Source organism: Salvelinus alpinus, chromosome 9 (genome assembly GCF_045679555.1).
Source record: "Salvelinus alpinus chromosome 9, SLU_Salpinus.1, whole genome shotgun sequence".
In the NCBI taxonomy this organism is placed as follows: domain Eukaryota; kingdom Metazoa; phylum Chordata; class Actinopteri; order Salmoniformes; family Salmonidae; genus Salvelinus; species Salvelinus alpinus.
In genome coordinates, this window is record NC_092094.1 from 568,127 (window position 1) to 585,015 (window position 16,889).

Below are 16,889 nucleotides of genomic sequence, written 5' to 3' on the forward strand. Positions count from 1 at the left end.
ATTTTTTTTGCTCTTCTGCACACCAGTATCTCTACTTGCACATTCATCATCTGCACATCTATCACTCCAGTGTTTAATTGCTAAATTTTAAATATTTCGCCACAATGGCCTATTTATTTCCTTACATCCCTTATCCGAACTCATTTGCACACACTGTATATAGACTTTTCTATTGTATTATTGAATGTTTGTTTATGTATAACTCTGTGTTGTTGTTTGTGTCGCACTGCTTTGCTTTATCTTGGCCAGGTCACAGTTGTAAATGAGAACTTGTTCTCAACTAACCTACCTGGTTAAATAAAGGTGAAATACATTTTTTTTTAAATATATTGTATTGTAGTCCTGACTCAGTCTCCATGTGGAGTCACTGTGTTTAGTTAACTGACGCTCCCTGTTGCTGTTGGGAGCGTCAGGCAGGAAGTAGCGGTGCTGAGGGCGCTGCAACACCACCTAAAAATAGTCCTTATACACAGACAGTCCGGTAAGATACATGTTGTTGAAAACAATGGATCAAACTGAAGGGTAGTAGAGCCTCAAAGGAAAGGAATAGAAAGAGGCTACAAATAGTGATAAATAAGCAATATTTATAATTAAGGGACTTCTAAGATCCCTCACTCCCTCTCCTCGGACTGGCTGGCACCGTCTACATGACAGTCAAGGCATTCAATCATTGTCTAATGTGTATTAGATCATATGTAATAATAAATACAGTGGGGAGAACAAGTATTTGATACACTGCCGATTTTGCAGGTTTTCCTACTTACAAAGCATGTAGAGGTCTGTAATTTTTATCATAGGTACACTTCAACTGTGAGAGACGGAATTTAAAACAAAAATCCAGAAAATCACATTGTATGATTTTTAAGTAATTAATTCGCATTTTATTGCATTGTATATAATATTATGTTGGTAATATAATAAAGGATTATGACTCTGCTGAAGAGGTTCCTGCTTACAACTGTCAAGAATTCCATCACCAGGAACCAGTAAATAATGAGGTCTAATTGAGCTGTTTCATAAAATATACCAATAATGTACAGTATTAGTGGGACATTATATTAGTAATATATTAGTCTAGCCTGGTCCCAGATCTTTTTTTTTGGTGCTGTATAAGCCAAATGAACATAGCAGTTAGCAAGACAGTACAAACATGTCAGGACCCGGTGCGAGAAACAGTCACTAATAATCGTCAGAACCCAGAAGATGAGGCAGACACAGCAGTACTAGAGATGGTGGTTTAATTAAAGAACAAAATCTTCAGGCAAAGAAACTAAATCCACAATGTCCAAAAATAAAGCCAAGAGGCACAAAAATGGAAAACCTCCAAAATACAAAAGAAACTCCACAAAGTGGTAAAAAACAGCAGGGAAAAACAAACCTCAAAAGACTACTCAAATAATACACAAGAACTAAACCAGAGAACCTCTGGAAAACCCAACAAGAGAAATATCTGTATAAAACAAGGCTTGGGCTGGGGCTGGGTGCTAACTTACAAACACTGAGCAAGGAACTGAGGAACACACAGGGTTTAAATACTAACAAGGGAATGACCTACAGGTGCAAACAATAATTAGAGCAAGAAAAACAAAAGGTACAAAAAAGGTGCAATGGGGACATCTAGTGACCAAAACCCGAACAGTCTTGGCCAAAACCTGACACAAACAGATCTGGGACCAGGCTAACAAACGAGTCCACCTGTTTTATTTCTAGTTACTACAAGTAGTCCACCTGTTTTATTTCTAGTTACTACACAATATGTTTCCCTATGCAGTAATTTTGGATTTTCTTCACTTCCCCTCCTTCATAATCCTCTGTAACCTGAGTCAACTTGTCCCCTCCTATTTTCCTTCAAGCAGCCATGTATCTTTCCCTGTGGGAGCACAAGATTCAAATAAATTAAATATCACATTTACATTAGTACTCAGTACTTTGTTGAAGCACCTTTGGCATTGACTACAGCCTCAAGTCTTCTTGGGTATGACGCTACAAGCTTGGCACACCTGTATTTAGAGAGTTTCTCCAATTCTTCTCTGTGATCCTCTCAAGCTCTGTCAGGTTGGATGGGGAGCGTCGCTGCACAGTTATTTTCAGGCCTCTCCAGAGATGTTAGATCGGGTTCAAGTCCGGGCTCTGGCTGGGTCACTCAAGGACATTCAGAGACTTGTCCTGAAGCCACTCCTGCGTTGTCTTGGCTGTGTGCTTAGGGTCGTTGTCCTGTTGGAAGGTGAACCTTCGCTCCAGTCTGAGGACCTGAGCGCTCTGGAGCAGGTTTTCATCAAGGATCTCTGTACTTTGCTCCTTTCATCTTTCCCTCGATCCTGACTAGTAACTCAGATTGTAATGTTAATATGTCCTTCAACTCAGGTTGTAAAGATCCGGTGATTCTTATTGAACTAATAGTAGTTAGACTGTTACAAACTGCCAGTAGGTCAATCATGTTGTAGTTAAGGGGGTTGACAAACTGCCAGTAGGTCAATCATGTTGTAGTTAAGGGGGTTGACAAACTGCCAGTAGGTCAATCATGTTGTAGTTAAGGGGGTTGACAAACTGCCAGTAGGTCAATCATGTTGTAGTTAAGGGGGTTGACAAACTGCCAGTAGGTCAATCATGTTGTGAGTTAAGGGGGTTGACAAACTGCCAGTAGGTCAATCATGTTGTAGTTAAGGGGGTTGACAAACTGCCAGTAGGTCAATCATGTTGTAGTTAAGGGGGTTGACAAACTGCCAGTAGGTCAATCATGTTGTAGTTAAGGGGGTTGACAAACTGCCAGTAGGTCAATCATGTTGTAGTTAAGGGGGTTGACAAACTGCCAGTAGGTCAATCATGTTGTAGTTAAGGGGGTTGACAAACTGCCAGTAGGTCAATCATGTTGTAGTTAAGGGGGTTGACAAACCGCCACTAAGGCAAACCTGTTGGCATTGAATAGATATAGCAGTAACAGACATGTTGCCTAGTTAGACTGTCACAATGGTATAGTTGGTATAGTTTTGATATATATATTTTTTTTTACATTTTATTTTACCTTTATTTATACAGGTTTTTTCTCATTGAGATAACATCTCTTTTCCAAGAGAGACCTGGTCCAATAGCATCAGGGGGAACAACGTTTCAGACAAAACAACGTACATACACTAACACAACATTAAACAGAACTATAAACACACATACAGTACAACAATTACATATTACATTAAAAACACAAACATCTTGACGAAGGGAACATCTTGACTAAAGTTAAGGGAATATAAACTGGCGGTAGGTCAATCATGTTGCAACTCAACTACAGATACATCTGACCCCAGGCCCTGTAGGCAGACAGATAGCCTGTACCCTTGCTGGCCCCAGGCCCTATCCCAGATAGCCTGTACCCTGGCTGACCCCAGGCCCTATCCCAGATAGCCTGTACCCTGGCTGACCCCAGGCCCTATCCCAGATAGCCTGTACCCTGGCTGACCCCAGGCCCTATCCCAGATAGCCTGTACCCTGGCTGACCCCAGGCCCTATCCCAGATAGCCTGTACCCTGGCTGACCCCAGGCCCTATCCCAGATAGGCTGAGAATGGGAGGAAGAGTATGAGCACTTTGCCATTGGGAAAGCAACACCAGACCTGGGTTCAAATACTATCAGAAATATTTCAACAACGTTCAGCGTTTGCTTTAGCCTGCCTGGAGTGGCAGATGGGCGGGGTTTGTTTTAGCCTGTCTGGAGTGGCAGATGGGCGGGGTTTGTTTTAGCCTGTCTGGAGTGGCAGATGGGCGGGGTTTGTTTTAGCCTGTCTGGAGTGGCAGATGGGCGGGGTTTGTTTTAGCCTGTCTGGAGTGGCAGATGGGCGGGGTTTGTTTTAGCCTGTCTGGAGTGCCAGATGGGCGGGGTTTGTTTTAGCCTGTCTGGAGTGGCAGATGGGCGGGGTTTGTTTTAGCCTGTCTGGAGTGGCAGATGGGCGGGGTTTGTTTTAGCCTGTCTGGAGTGGCAGATGGGCGGGGTTTGTTTTAGCCTGTCTGGAGTGGCAGATGGGAGGGATTCACCATTTTTGTGAGTATTCTTTGGGCTCTGTTGCAAGCTCAATCAAGCCCAGGTAAAGTGTTAGAAAATGATTACGGATAGCCAGGTCTGGGCAACACGACTCCTTTCCTCCATCCCTCCCTGAAACATGGTCTCGTGCCAGCACCTGGCTAGCCTGAACAATGGGAGAGAGAAGATGGCTGGAGAGATTAGTGAGGAAAGAGGAAGTCTATGGCCCTATTCCCACTACGAGATGTGAAGGAGAGTCTGAGGAGCAGAGTGGCTAAAGAGATTTCTGCTTTTCAAGTCACCTGAGTGCTTCAGTCTGATCAGCTGTAGCCTACTAATATCAGCCACAGCTGCAGGTAACCTGGTGAGGCCACAGCTGCAGGTAACCTGGTGAAGCCACAGCTGCAGGTAACCTGGTGAAGCCACAGCTGCAGGTAACCTGGTGAAGCCACAGCTGCAGGTAACCTGGTGAAGCCACAGCTGCAGGTAACCTGGTGAGGCCTATGCGCTCTGATTGCATCTGGGCCAGAGGAAACATAACGTCATGTGTTTATAGCCTAAGCTTTAAAAACAATGCCATCAGAAAGTATTCATACCCTTTGAATTATTTAAACATTTTGTTGTGTTACAGCCTGAATTCAAAATGGATTAAATATTTATTTTATCACCCATCTACACACAATACCCCATAATGACATCACAATACCCCATAATGACATCACAATACCCCATAATGACATCACAATACCCCATAATGACATCACAATACCCCATAATGACATCACAATACCCCATAATGACATCACAATACCCCATAATGACAACGTGAAAACATGTTTTTAGAAATGTTTGCAAATTTATTGAAAATGAAATACAGAGTCAATACATGTTTTCAATAACATTTGGCAGCGATTACAGCTTTCTGGGAATGATTATACGAGCTTTGCACACCTGGATTGTACAATATTTGCACATCATTATTAAAAAGATTCTTCAAGCTCTGCCAAGTTGGTTGTTGATCCATTGCTAGACAGCCATTTTCATGTCTTGCCATAGATTTTCAATCTTTAAGTCTAAACTGTAACTAGGCCACTCAGGAACATTCAAAGCAACACCAGTGTATATTTGGCCTTGTGTTTTAGATTATTGTCCTGTTGAAAGGTGAATAAATCTCCCAGTGTCTGGTGGAAAGCAGACTGAACCAGGTTTTCCTGTAGGATTTTGTCTGTGCTTAGCTCCATTCTGTTTCTTTTTTATCCTGAAAAACTCCCCAGTCCTTAACAATTAAAAACATACCCATAACATGATGCAGCCACAACTATGCTTCAAAATATGGAGAGTGGTACTCAGTAATGTGTTGTATTGGATTTGCCCCAAACATAACACTTTGTATTCAGGACAGTTAATTTCTTAGCCACATTTTTTTAAAGTATTACTTTAGTGCCTTGTTGCAAACAGGATGCATGTTTTGGAATATTTTTATTCTGTACAGCGATTGAGAGTGGTGGATAAACTAGAATTGAAGGATCCTTCATCGGTTAAATCTACAGTTTGGGAACATTTTGGCTTCCTAGTAGGATCAAAAATGTTTTGAACTTAGTAGAACATTCATTCAAATCTGCCCAAGATGATAAGAATAAAAATAAATGATGTATATTCCTTCAACCTTCTGGAGGCAACTGCGTGGTAAAGCCCCTGTAAAAAGGCAACGAAGCGGTTAACCACGTCATACGTATACTGAACAAATATATAAAAGCCCAAATATATAAAAGCAACAAAGTTTTGGTCCCATGTTTCATGAGCTGAAATAAAAGATCCCAGAAATGTTCAATATGCACAAAGCTTATTTTTTCTCGTATATTTTTCCATCCCTTAATTAATTAGCATTGTATCCTTTGCCAAGATAATCCCTCCACCTGACAGGTGGGAAAATCAAGAAGCTGATTAAACAGCATGATCATTACACAGGTGCACCTTGTGCTGGGGACAATAAAAGGCCACTCTAAAATGTGCAGTTGTCACACAACACAATGCCACAGATGTTTTGAGGGAGTGTGCAATTGGCATGCTGACTGCACAAATGTCCACCAGAGCTGTTGCCAGAGAATGTAATGTTTATTTCTCCACCATAAGCCATCTCCAATGTTGTTTTAGAGAATTTGGCAGTACGTCCAACCAGCCTCACAACCGAAGACCACGTGTAACCATCCCAGCCCAGGACCCACATCCTGCTTCTTCACCTGAGGGATCGTCTGAGACCAGCCACCCGGACAGCTGATGAAACTGATTAATATTTCTGTCTGTAATACAGCCCTTTTGTGGAGAAAAACTCATTCTGATTGGCTGAGCCAGGCTCCCCAATGAGTGGGATGCACCCCTGCCCAGTCATATGAAGTCCATAGATTAGGGCCTAATGAATTTATTTCAATTGACTGATTTCCTTATATGAACTGTAAATCAGTAAAATCGTAGAAATTGTTGCGTGTGCTGATAAAAGACCAGATAAAAGATTGTGCTCCACCTCATGGGTCTACCATTAGGTGGCGCATGATTGTCCCAGCGTCTTCCTGGCTAGGAGACGGTTTGGTTGGCTCGGATGTCCTTGTCCGATTGCGCTCTAGCGACTACTTGTGGCGGGCCGGGCACATTGTCCCAGCGTCGTCCTGGCACATGCAAGCTGACACGGTCGCCAGTTGTACTGTGTTTCCTCCGACACATTGATGAGGCTGGCTTCCGGGTTATGTTTCCTCTGCAGATCCGGATCGAGCCCGGATCTGCAGTGACGCCTCTGGCACTTTGAAGCAGTGCCTTAGACCGCTGCGATGCAGTGCCTTAGACCGCTGCGATGCAGTGCCTTAGACCGCTGCGATGCAGTGCCTTAGACCGCTCCGCCACTCAGGAGGCCTAATGTGTTTTAGAGTTATCAAAACTCTCAACTTAATTGAACGGTATAGCCTATCTTATTGGCACCAGCAGAGAGAATCAGCCATATCCCATATCCCCTGCGAGTGTATTCACTCTTTATCATTGTTGAGTCAGTGCCAGTTGAAAGTTAATTTCCTCCTCCAGGATAATGAATGTCATATTGTAGGCTATTTGTGTATCCCCTTCTTGTAAGCCTATTGGAGCAGACAACGTCGTTTTTATTGATCTGTTTGATACTAGTTCAAAGGCCGGCAGATGGCGATATTGAGTCGTGTCATCTTACCGTCCAAATGCAAATCCTACATTTAGGCTAAATGGGCTTCCATTTCCTCCTTACCTTCATGAACAAAAGGTAAAATATGCTATTACTTACTATATAATACTTTATTGATAAAATAAAACTTTCCACCATCATGCTAGTAGAGTGGCTAAATGCTAGTCCACCACCATGCTAGTAGAGTGGCTAAATGCTAATCCACCACCATGCTAGTAGAGTGGCTAAATGCTAGACCACCACCATGCTAGTAGAGTGGCTAAATGCTAGTCCACCACCATGCTAGTAGAATGGCTAAATGCTAGTCCACCACCATGCTAGTAGAGTGGCTAAATGCTAGTCCACCACCATGCTAGTAGAGTGGCTAAATGCTAGTCCACCACCATGCTAGTAGTAGAGTGGCTAAATGCAGAGTGGTATTGATACAGCTGGCTAGGTCAATTATTAGAGAGTGGTATTGATGCAGCTGGCTAGGTCAATTATTAGAGTGGTATTGATACAGCTGGCTAGGTCAATTATTAGAGTGGTATTGATACAGCTGGCTAGGTCAATTATTAGAGTGGTATTGATACAGCTGGCTAGGTCAATTATTAGAGTGGTATTGATACAGCTGGCTAGGTCAATTATGTAATGGTATAAACTAAACAGATGAGTTTGCTGCAGATAAAAGCCATGTGAACTTTGTCCCCTTCTCTTGAATAAGCATTTTAGACCAGATAGAAGATACAGGGGTTATCTGATTCCAATAATAACAAACAACTCCATTGAACCTGTATTCATTCTGTTGTGATAATGGTGGGGTTATTTGTGTGTGTGTGTGTGTGTGTGTGTGTGTGTGTGTGTGTGTGTGTGTGTGTGTGTGTGTGTGTGTGGCCTACAACACGGAAAGTATGTTTGTATAAAGTATGGACAGTTTGTGTATACAGTATTGTGTATCTACAGTTATAGAACGTATGTTTGCACAGCCTTGTGAATTTGTTTGCACTTTGCATGGAGTCAAGGCCAGGTTAGTGTCAAAGCACTTTGTGACAACTGCAGATATTAAAAGGGCCTTTGATTGATTGGTTCATGAATTGATGATTGGGTCAATGACCTGGGTTCGGGTTAGGTCGACTGTATAGCCATTTACATTTCATAGGTCAGAGAACAATAACAGATTTGTAAAAAAGCAGTGGTTACAATAATGTGTTTGCACTGTGATCCACCTAGCTAGCTTAATGGACTTTCTTTGTGATCCACAAAGTAAACAAAATCTATTTTTCTGGCCTAGTTCATATATGAGGATAACTATGTAATATAATACAATAGATTTATGAATAGGCTATGTAATTGACCATTTGTGTACCTTTAAAAAAAAAATATTAGCGTTTTTTGAATTTGATCAGTCAGCAATTTAGTTCTTACCCTACGTAATCCGTATAAAACAATAATCATTAAATCAAGATAGGAACTATCAGGTGCTTGTTGGTGCTATAGGCTGTAGTACAAGGCGTAAATAGGGACGAATGGGGATCACGTCACCCATTTCCATGTAAAATGACCCATGAGCACCAACATGTAAAATGCATAGGAGCATGTCAAATTCAGTGTCAAATGAAAGAGAAGAGTCTATTTTGGGGGAATGAAGGCAAAGCTACATTGTCCATCAAAGACATTTGGTAAAGGCTTTGATTTCTGGATAAACAAATGGAAAAGGCCGTCTCAGAAAACATCCAGCAGAAAAAGTCTTAAATGTATCAGAAACACTCCCCCCTATCTGAGATATCTACTGCAGCCCTCATCCTCCACATACAACACCTGTTCACCCCCCCCCCCTATCTGAGATATCTACTGCAGCCCTCATCCTCCACATACAACACCTGTTCACCCCCCCCTCCCTATCTGAGATATCTACTGCAGCCCTCATCCTCCACATACAACACCCGTTCTGCCAGTCACATTCTATTAAAGGTCCCCAAAGCACACACATCCCTGGGTCGCTCGTCTTTTCAGTTCGCTGCAGCTGGCGACTGGAACGAGCTGCAACAAACACTTAAACTGGACAGTTTTTTCTCAATCTCTTCATTCAAAGACTCAATCATGGACACTCTTACTGGCAGTTGTGGCTGCTTTGCGTGATGTATTGTTGTCTCTACCTTCTTGCCCTTTGTGCTGTTGTCTGTGCCCAATAATGTTTGTACCATGTCTTGTGCTGCTGCCATGTTGTTATGTTGCTACCATGCTGTGTTGTCATGTGTTGCTGCCTTGCTATGTTGTTGTCTTGGGTCTGTCTTTATGTAGTGTTGTCTCTCGTTGTGATGTGTGTTTTGTCCTTTATTTTTATTTAATTTATTTTTAATGACAGTCCCCATCCCCGCAGGAGTCCTTTTGCCTTTTGGTAGGCCGTCATTGTGAATAAGAATGTGTTCTTAACTGACTTGCCTAGTTAAATAAAGGTTAAATAATATATATATCTTCAAAGAGCCTAGTTAAAAAAATACATGAAAACCCAATAAAGTTGAGGTGAAGACACCTGACAACTAATATCAACTTGTTTTTAGTTGGATAAATTGTTTACCTTCTGTACATTTAAGAAATATTGCCTTGTGCTTTGTAATTCTGTTACCGAAAACTCACTTATCTTTAAAATAATTTCTAATTTCTCTCCCTCATGAAGATAATGATCACAGAAGTAACGAGTAATAGACCTGCCAATTAGTTTGTGATTTTATTCATATCAATTTTGTTTATGAATGATTATTAAATGATTAAAACTCAGAATTACCAACAACAACAACAAACAAACAAAATAAATCAGTAAAGGAATTACTGCAACAGAATTGGCTACAAAATCATAATAGTCACAAACCTGTCCTCCCTTCCACTGGCATACTGTTGACGGATTGACCATGAAGAGCCTTTATTGACCATGCAGAGCCTTTAGCTACTGTTAAAGGCTCTGCGTGGTCAATCCGTCATCTGAAGTGGTCGTACAGCATTTACTGCAACGCAGCCTCTGCAGACGTCAGGGTTTTCATACTTCTTGCGCTTGAAGGAAGTTGTCAGGTAAGTGAGTTTGTGTTTGTACAGGACGTACCGCCCCCCCCCCTCCTACCGTCAACCAATCATGTCAGTGTGAAGCTGTATGTAGCCCTACGCATTGTCACAACATTTCATAGGCGCACGGTGATGTGGTACGGAGCTTGATTTGGCCTCTGCATGCCTCCGGAGGCTCTGCAATTGCGTCACACCCTCCATACGAAGCCTCCAACCACATTAGCGGATCAAGCATAAATTGTCGTTGATATTCAGCTCGTAACTGTGTTCTTTGTCTTTCTGTTGTCTTGTGGTCAAACCAAGAGTGTTAGAACAGTCTGCACAGACACCAGACGCTTTTAGCCTGGTTTTTCTCCACGACAACACAGGATTCCTGCCGTAAGCCCTGGACCATTACTCCTGATCATCGCAGCTAGTTAGCTGCTACCGAGTGTCCCAGCCCCGAAGCTAGCCTTGAGCCAGGCACATCTCCCGGCCTACTCAGTGGACCCTATGATCACTCGGCTACACAGCTGATGCCTCCCGGACTCTTCACTAACACGACTAGAATCCACTACATCACCGGATTCTTGCCGTAAGCTCTGGACCTTTCCATCGGATCATCGCTGCTAGCTAGCTGCTACCGAGTGGCTAGAGTGGCTAATGCCCTTGTCCTGAAGCTAGCACCAGTTGCCTCGAGCCAGGCGCATCTCCTGGCTAGCAAACAAAATTACTACAGCTACAATACCTCTTTTGTCAACTGGCCTGGACCCTTTGTCGACACGGATCCCCGCCAATCCATCACGACTGGTCTGTCGACGTAATTCCATCCGTTGTGCACTCAACCGGCCTATGCTGGACATCGGTGAAGACGCTTCTACTAGCGCCGGACTGCTAACTTTTTTCTTTTTTTTAACGCCGTGTCTCCGCTAGCGTAGTAACGACTACCTAGCGGCTTCCCTGTTTCATATATTGCAGTTCACTGGACCCTATGATCACTTGGCTACATAGCTGATGCCTGCTAGACTGTTCATTAATCACGGTACTCCATTTTGTTAATTTTGTTTATCTGTCGGCCCCAGCCTCGAACTCAGGCCATATGTGTAGTTAACTGACCCTCTCTGCCCATTCATCGCCATTTTACCTGTTGTTGTTGTCTTAGCTGATTACCCGTTGTTGTCTTACCTGTTGTTGTCTTAGCTAGCTCTCCCAATCAACACCTGTGATTGCTTTATGCCTCGCTTTAATGCCTCGCTTTAATGTCAATATGCCTTGTATACTGTTGTTTAGGATAGTTATCATTGTTTTAGTTTACTGTGGAGCCCCTAGTCCCACTCAACATGCCTCAGATACCTCTTTTGTCCTCCCACACATACGGTGACCTCACGCAGCATAACTACTGCGTCCAGAAATGCAACATCTCTTATCGTCACTCAATGCCTAGGTTTACCTCCACTATACCCGTACCCTACCTTACCCCTATCTGTACATTATGCCTTGAATCTATCCTACCACACCCAGAAATCTGCTCCTTTTATTCTCTGTCCCCAACGCACTAGACGACCAGTTTTGATAGCCTTTAGCCATACCCTCATCCTACTCCTCTTTTGTTCCTCTGGTGATGTAGAGGGTAATCCAGGCCTTGCAGTGCCTAGCTCCACTCCCATTCCCCAGGCGCTCTCATTTGTTGACTTCTGTAACCGTTCAAGCCTTGGTTTCATTCATGTCAACATCAGAAGCCTCCTCCCTAAATTAGTTTTACTCACTGCCTTAGCACACTTCGCCAACCCTGATGTTCGTGTCGTGTCTGAATCCTGGTTTAGGAAGGCCACCAAAAATTCTGAGATTTCCATCCCCAACTCCAACATTTTCAGTCAAGATAGAACTGCCAAAGGGGGAGGAGTTAGCCTGCAAAGTTCTGTCATACTTTCCCGGTCTATGCCCAAACAGTTTGAGCTTCTGATTTTAAAAATGAATCTCTCCAGAAATAAGTCTCTCACTGTCACCGCCTGTTATAGACCCCCCTCAGCTCCCAGCTGTGCCCTGGACACCATACGTAAATTGATTGCCCCCATCTATCTTCAGAGTTCGTTCTGTTAGGTGACCTAAACTGGGATATGCTTAACACCCCGGCCGTCCTACAATCTAAGCTAGATGCTCTCAATCTCACACAAATTATCAATGAACCCACCAGGTACAACCCTAAATCCATAAACAAATAACCAAATCAATATCTAACAAATAACCAAATCAATATCTAACAAATAACCAAATCAATATCTAACAAATAACCAAATCAATATCTAACAAATAACCAAATCAATATCTAACAAATAACCAAATCAATGACGAATCAATAGATTATAGAAATACATGTCGGCATTCGCGTCATCACACTCCCTCATCTGATTGGTTGAGTGGGCGGGCCTTCTGACTTTGTGGCTGTGGTAACTAGTGACAACCATGTCATAGCTGACACCCCATTCTTTCTGCAGACAGCAGATCTTTTTGGAAAACGTGGTCACATGAAAACCTAAGGGAGATTTTATCCTAATTCCGTTACCAAAAATGTGCATCTGCACAGTTCTTCCACTAAATCAGTTTTTGTCCATTTTTCAGTGAACATTGTTAACATTGGCCTTTCTAGGGAGTTTTTCCTAGCCGCCACGCTTCTACACCTGCATTGCTTGCTGTTTGGGGTTTTAGGCTGGGTTTCTGTACAGCACTTCGAGATATTAGCTGATGTACGAAGGGCTATATAAAATAAACTTGATTTGATTTGATTTAAAAATAGTCCCTGTGCATAGAGTTGTATGGCTGTTCATCTTCAAAATCAATTTTTTTGTTTTGTTTGTCAAAGCGTAATTCTACACACACACACACACACACACACACACACACACACACACACACACACACACACACACACACACACACACACACACACACACACACACACACACACACACACACACACACACACACACACACACACACACACACACACACACACACACACACACACAAAGGAAGAGATAGCTGTCACGACGAATGACCTGGACTCACATAATACTGTCATAAACATAAACCTTTGACGGTGACTGGAATAGATTTTGTGAAGAAAGATAATCAGAGGTTCCTGAACCTTATATCAGTTCTAGGATTGTCAACATGTAACCTATGTTCCATGTGTTTTCACTCTGCACTGTTTTATACATTTACATTTACATTTAAGTCATTTAGCAGACGCTCTTATCTTTTAAGGGGGGTGGGGGGGTTAGAAGGATTACTTTATCCTATCCTAGGTATTCCTTAAAGAGTTCCTTAAAGAGTTAGATACATCTCTGTGACTAGCCTATAGGCATACAGAGAGGCATGTTACCAGGACTTTCTGTCTTAATATATGACAACTAGTCAACATATTTAAATTACTTTTCTCAAATCCATAATTCTGTTACAACCATAATAATTATTAGCCTATGTTTGGAATTATACATTAACTACATAATTATTCACAATAGCTCCTACAGGAGTGTTCATTTTCGACAACTATAGAATTATAATGCATTTTATTTTCAGATTAAATCACTACTAGCCTAAAACTAGCTAAAAAACTAGGCTAATCTCAATGCACAGAGATACCATGGCAAGATCCTGAGGCCAATTGTCGTGCCATTCTTTCGCTGCTATCACCTCATGTTTCAGCATGATAATGCACGGCCCCATGTCGCAAGGATCTGTACACAATTGCTGGAACCTGAAAATGTCCCAGTTCTTCCATGGCCTGCATAATCACCAGACATTTCACCCATTGAGCATGTTTGGGATGCTCTGGATCAATGTGTACGACAGCGTGTTCCAGTTCCCGCCAATATCTAGCAACTTCGCACAGACATTGAAGAGGAGTGGGACCACAATCAACAGCCTGATCAACTCTATGCAAAGGACATGTCGCACTGCATGAGGCAAATTGTCAAACCAGATACTGACTGGTTTTCTGATCTATGCCCCTACCTTTAAAAATAAAAGGTATCTGTGACAAATGAATGCTTACCTGTATTCCCAGTCATGTGAAATCCATAGATTAGGAACTAATTTATTTATTTAAATTGACTGATTTCCTTATATGAACTGTAACTCAGTAAAATCTTGGAAATTGTTGCATGTTGTGTTTTATATTTTTGTTCAGTGTATAATTCATAACATACCTATCATATGTTTTGCAAATTCATAACATATAATACGAATTGTAATTCGTAACATATCATATGAAATGGGTGATGGACCTCCACAAATGAATACATACCATACGAAAGGCAACATATCATACTAAATGGAGTATCTCGTATTTATGTATAGAATAATACGAAACGCTATGAGACCAGGTTGGTTGAACAGTGCAGAAGTGAACCTCCCCTGACAGTTGTTCTTCTTCTTGTCAAGACCAGTATGCAGGGGATCTAGTTTCAGGCGTTTATTTTAAGCCTTATGTGTTAGCTTAGGAAGCATGAAGACCTTATCTTTCATGTCACCGAGAATTAATTACATTAAATTGATTCACACCTTTTTATAGGGTTAGGGTTCCCACAAGGCCATATCTCCATGTTACAGCCCTTGTTTACGGAAAACAGACGCAAGACAGAGGACTGACTGACTACCTGCGCTAATGAGTTATCTGCTTCTCTGACCACCTGCGTGTAAACGGAAGACAGACACCACAAACCTGTTGTCACTGAAAAATACTGTATGCTGAAACTGTGTTAAACCCGGTTAAAACAGTATACAATAAGTGTATTTAGCATTGGGTGAAATAATTTGATGTTATATGAAAGTACAGGGATTTATGTTTCTAAAACCGTACCGCAGTTGAGAATCGATTCACGTTTAGATGGAGTATTTTGGCTGTTTTGGCTTCCAGAGCCAATTCGCCTTTAAACAGAACATGTAGCTAATGTCATTGGGCTATAACGAGTAGCGTTAAGGTCATTTAGTCCGTTATTAGGGTAAACATTAGCCCTACATAGCACGCCATAGGGTTTGGGTAAAATGCATGACGTTATCTATACCAGAAACATGCACCTGCAATTGACATATAACTCTGGACAGATAAGAGAAACAAACCGGTCCAATATCACATGTAATAGTCAAATAGTCTTACCAAGTCAACGCTGAATCTCACCGCTCTCTCTCTCTCTCTCTTCTATTGATGGGCCACTGGTGACGAACAAAACGTTGCCTTTCTTTTCTCTCCAAAACACTGAATAGACTGGACGGGGTCAAGGTGCCATTATTTCACTGCAACAACCAATAAGTATGTCTTCAAAACGTCTGTATAAATGAACGTTGCGGTGAGGTGGATAATAACGCTGCTGGTCAAACCCGACTTGACTCCAACCTCCCAGGTTGATGCCAGAGCGATCGGAAGTTGCGGTATTAAAACAAAGTGGTATGTAAATGTCTATAGTTGTTTTGTCCTCGCTGTTGTAGGGTAGCTCAGACGGACGACAGTTCCGGAGGCAGGGAGATAAAGCTTTGGCGAGCAGCTTTAGAGAGTGACAGGTGTGAGTACAGGTAACGCAACCTGCGGGAGGGGAGGGGCGGACTATAGAAGGTCGGGGGCGGGGTATAACATATTCTAGTGAAGTACGTCCTGTATCTCAAACCAAACCAGGCTTTCATTATGTTGTGTTTGTTGTTTGAATTCAGTTTTATTTTGCAAATATGCTCTGTATATGGTCAAATCACAACACATTATTTAACTAATATTCTTTGTGGGCAACATTTAAGAAATTAAAAAAACTCCAAAAAGACAGTTCAATCATCAAGTCAATGAGACAGTGGACGAGGGTCTTGCATGAAGTTAGACACATTTGAAAAGACATTTAGACAAAGAAAACAGTCCAGTATCCATGCATTTATAGCTTTAATCTTCTTCTTAATTCTTATACCTTTTAACATGTACTGACTGCAATGTACAGTCAGTATTCTGTCTCCAGGTATGTAATTGTGTATGGTAGGGGAGAGGCAGCTTCAATGTACAGTCAGTATTCTGTCTCCAGGTATGTAATTGTGTATGGTAGGGGAGAGGCAGCTTCAATGTACAGTCAGTATTCTGTCTCCAGGTATGTAATTGTGTATGGTAGGGGAGAGGCAGCTTCAATGTACAGTCAGTATTCTGTCTCCAGGTATGTAATTGTGTATGGTAGGGGAGAGGCAGCTTCAATGTACAGTCAGTATTCTGTCTCCAGGTATGTAATTGTGTATGGTAGGGGAGAGGCAGCTTCAATGTACAGTCAGTATTCTGTCTCCAGGTATGTAATTGTGTATGGTAGGGGAGAGGCAGCTTCAAGTTGCTGGCTGAAAGAGGAGCGACAGCGTGGAACATTACCCTGGTTTCAATGACACAGACAGGTTACGAATGACCGCTGGCTCTTTGTCCAGGTAGGCCCTATCTTTCTCCATCTCAATGTCCTGGTACAAACGACCGTGTAGAAGACTATAGGTTTCGCTCACAAACGGAAGTGAATTAGTAGCCTGAATCCAAAACTCAGTTCCATTTCACTTCACGGTTTCAGTCTGGCTATCTTTACAGTAAAACCACTTGAGCCTACGTCTGTAATGAGGGGCCTTGTTTTCAAAACAGGAGGCGATATAAACATGTTTA

General features: G+C 42.1%; 1 protein-coding gene across 1 annotated transcript in view; it reads right to left on the reverse strand.

The window, feature by feature from the left end:
- eps8l2 (EPS8 signaling adaptor L2) overlaps window positions 1-15,767 on the reverse strand; it is a 115,916-nt gene extending 100,149 nt beyond the window's left edge. Inside the window, exon 1 of the mRNA XM_071415626.1 lies at window positions 15,384-15,767. The gene's annotated coding sequence lies outside the window, so the exon portion shown is untranslated. The remainder of the gene's footprint in view (window positions 1-15,383) is intronic.
- Window positions 15,768-16,889: the final 1,122 nt, after the last annotated feature.